Source organism: Musca autumnalis, unplaced genomic scaffold (genome assembly GCF_047663935.1).
Source record: "Musca autumnalis isolate F117 unplaced genomic scaffold, ASM4766393v1 scaffold_1, whole genome shotgun sequence".
In the NCBI taxonomy this organism is placed as follows: Eukaryota; Metazoa; Arthropoda; class Insecta; order Diptera; family Muscidae; genus Musca; species Musca autumnalis.
Genome location: NW_027411644.1, coordinates 34,278,050 through 34,281,947, shown reverse-complemented (window position 1 = coordinate 34,281,947; position 3,898 = coordinate 34,278,050). Strand labels below are relative to the sequence as shown.

General features: G+C 36.8%; 1 long non-coding RNA gene across 1 annotated transcript; it reads right to left on the bottom strand.

The window, feature by feature from the left end:
• Positions 1-236: 236 nt before the first annotated feature.
• On the bottom strand, positions 237-2,931 carry LOC141396512 (uncharacterized). Its single transcript, XR_012411182.1, has 2 exons — positions 2,701-2,931; positions 237-2,619 (listed from the first exon to the last, which is right to left on the bottom strand). It is a non-coding gene; the product is annotated as an uncharacterized lncRNA (long non-coding RNA).
• Positions 2,932-3,898: the final 967 nt, after the last annotated feature.

The window sequence follows — 3,898 nt, the reverse complement described above, 5'->3', positions numbered from 1 at the left end:
ACAAAGTCAAAAAAATGCTTATTTAAATTCAAAAGAATTAAAGTTGTTGTTGTTGTTGATGGTACCCAAGATGTTTGCTGGGTTACCTTACCCTCCCAATGGATTTCTACACAAATCCCCAACGAGCCTCATCAATGATGATGACTCCCAAAAGTTCCCTTGGCTGTTACCTTCTACGTTACCTTTATGTTTATCTAACTAGAACATAATGATGCTCAAAGATCAATTGCATATACGAGATCCAACATTAATTTATTCAGGTAGAAAAAAATATTCTTATCAAAATTTATGGTTCTTAAGACTAGTTAGGTATTTCATAACAAATTTAATGACCTTTGACTTTGTCAACATTACAAGCAAAATATTTATGTGGGTTCTTGGATGTCAATCCCAACTTCTAATTTAGAAAAATTTAGTATTCGCAAATAAAAATTCGTATATATGTACTTTAGGAGTTAACCCTACCTATTGAGCTCAACGGAGGTTATAAACTGATTGACGACGTAATTCATAGATTGAAGCCAATATTTAAAAAGGAAAAAAAATCAGCTGGGATAAACATTAACAATAAAAAAAAATCGCCGAAATTGTATAAACTTATAGGTATGGGATGGGGTAACAATGTGGGTTACGGGTACATTCAGGCAACTATTTACAATTGGGATAACGTTCGGAAATGTGTACGCTTAATAGTAAGGGATAGGGTAACATTTTGGGTTATGGGTATTTCGCATAAATAAATTATGAGAAAGTTCAAGTAAATTCATTCAATGATCTGAGATGAGGCAAAATGATGAATAAAATTCGACTGTTATATAAAATATGTACTTTACTATCAATTTAATAATCGATAGGTCCACTTCACGTGCGACCCTGTATCTAACAAGTTTCTATACAACAGAGTTCAAAGTTTACTCTTTTCTGAGAATCACAACCCGTTTTTCGTCGAATGATCTAAGACCAAGTCAAAATCAGGAATAGTATTCCAGAACTTATTTTTAATTCAAGTAAAATTGGACTTCAAAGTTACATAAGGCTGGATTAAAAACTTGGTCGAAGCATGAATTGGTAATTTAATCAGTATTAAAAGGGTTACCAAATTTAAACTCGATAAAAATCCAATCTTAAAATGATGTCAGGATATAATTCCGAATTCAACTGGGATTTGAAACGAAGCTTGGTCTGAAATCAACACCGGGATAGAAACAAAATCAAATTTGAAAAATGGTACCGGATCCGATTTCAAATAAGCACAAAATTAAAACTGGTCCAGATCCAATATCATATCATGTTCAAGCTTCAATTGAAAATGCCACGAAATTCGTTTTTAGCCAACGTCCACGTTTGATTTTGTTTGCTACCAAAATTAGATTCCCTATGAATTTGATCGTGGAAAACGTTTGGATCCAATATCAAATTTGAATGAATTACTATTTTGGATTTGATTCACTTTCCCAAACTAATTTGTATCAATTCTATTCCAATATGTTAATGGTATGCACATTTGATATTGATTGCGAAATATAAAGCGATCTGATTCTAAAATTGATCAAAATTTGGTGTTGAATTGGTACAAATTCTAGTATTGGAATAGCAAAAGGAAAAATTTTAAAATCCACTGACCACTAATTTTGATCTGGTCTCAAATCGTTAATTCATAGGCTCCCGAATTGGAAGGCTATCAGGTGGGTATGAAGACTTAGAACCCCAATGAAACAAAAAATCCGTTATACAACACACGTGTTGTTAAGTACCGTTAGGAAAGATTATGGCAACGTCATCAGGTTTCGCACGTGATAGAGGACCCCGAATAGAGCGAATAAACTGGGCTTAGATATAAATTACTTATTGGGTTTCACTATACAGAATAATTACAGGAATGTTTTCATGGATAATGCTGGGTTTTTCTCGGCTGACCGTCGAGGGACACGTAAAAAAAACTTGGCCCCACACCTCCCGTCTATGACTGAAGGTGGTGGGTACCAATGAATATGATGTTTGTCTGCCTCACTTGTAACTGGTTGGATTTTTTTAGTACTTACTCCGGTTGCTCTTACTGGTGTATAGGCCTGGTGATTTACGGCTTACCACAGAGTTTGCTAATTAGGATAAGCAGTCTTCGATTTCTTTGTAGCAGACAGACTGGCGATCATGAGCGGTAGTTAACTGTTACTTGGCGCAGGTGTTAGCGGCCTTTATAGATAGTGAGAGGTTGTGTGATTACAGCAACATAAAAAGAATTTACAACCAAAACTCTAACGGCAGCATTGTACAATGTTGCGGACGGTTGGTGAAGTTATCCAACAGATTGCTTCAAAGCACACAGCCTGGTATGGGGTTGCAGTTACGCGCTCACAATTTTTGGACGATGGAACGGAGAAAATCATTTCTGCTAATCCAATAATCTTCCGAGGCTATGATCAGGCACTATCGAATCTAGGGCAGGATGTTCTAATGCTTCCAAAAAAATTTAAAAGGATCGTTTCGGGATTGTTGGTTTTTTGCTCCATATGGTTTTTTAATATTTCAATGGCATTAATCATGCACTTTTTTCCACGTTGGTAACGTGTACCTAGAATAGATACATGACGATGAGGTACCGTTAACCAACGGGATATTCTATAGAAGATAAAAGTTTTGTGTAAATCTTTTTTTTGTTCGGTGCAAATGAATTTTCTCATTGAGTATAAAAAAACTCACCTTTTATAATTAATTTCCAATGCTATGAAAATTGATTTACACAAAATATTTTATGGCTCCAAAACTTTAAGCAATTTCCAACTCCAATTGGAATGAAACTTTCCTTTTAGAATAATTTAGAACAATTCGCGCTACGTTTGCAAATATTGTTTTCGACCGGCTTGTGTTCGTGTTCTCTTCGGGTGGTTTGTTCTTGCAAGTGGTCATTAAGTTGGCTGCAATGAGCCATTTGCTAAAATGTTGCCACCTTTCAAAAAACGAAATGTCAAAAATTCGGTTGCCTAATATTTTTAACGGCGTTCCTTACGCCGACACTCATAGTGCGTTTACATTTACGAAATTCGCTCGGTTTCAATGGTTTTTTTTTTTTAATGTAAACGGTTAACATAACAAACCCGAACATGTTGGCATAGGCCTGCCGAAGCCATACTGATTCGGGAAGTTAACCGAAGTATGTTGAAGGTGGGGAAGAACCGCGACCCTGATTCAAAATTGAACAGAAAAATCATAAAAAACTAAAGCCGGGCAACTATTTTGTTGGCACCATGTGCTGTAAATCCTTGCAATGGTAGACGCCTATCTTCCTACCGCGTAAGTCCTCAATTTCATATAGAGATGTTCCAACCTGTCTGGCAACTCTGCACTTTACGAACTTTTGACACAACTTTGAATTAAGATGGCGCGAAGCGTCACTTAAAACAAAATTGCGCCTAAGTATTTCCTGCCCCGGTTTGAAACTGACGTCGCGAGTCCTTGTGTTATACCGTGCAGCAGATTTTTCAAAAGAATCGTGAATTTTCGTTTTAATCGATTCACGGACTAAATTCAAAATATCGTGTTTCGGGACTACCTCAACCAATCCGTCTTCCAAAACCCCGAGCTGGCGTGCTAATTCATAACTACTCGCGTGCGTAATCATATGGGTGCCGAACAACGAAAAATAAGGTGAACAACCAAGTGAAGTGTGAATTGTGGACCTCAGAGAACACTCGATAGACGATATATTCCGGTCCCAGTCTCTCTGGTCCTCCGAAACATAAGTTCGGATCGCCGCGATAATCGTCCTATTTACGCGTTCCGATGCATTCGCCTGTGGCGAATACACGGCATTTTTAATCTGTCGGCATCCATATTTATTTAAAAATGAAGAAAATTCTGAAGAAGTGAATTGCTTTCCGTTATCGGAATGAACAATTAG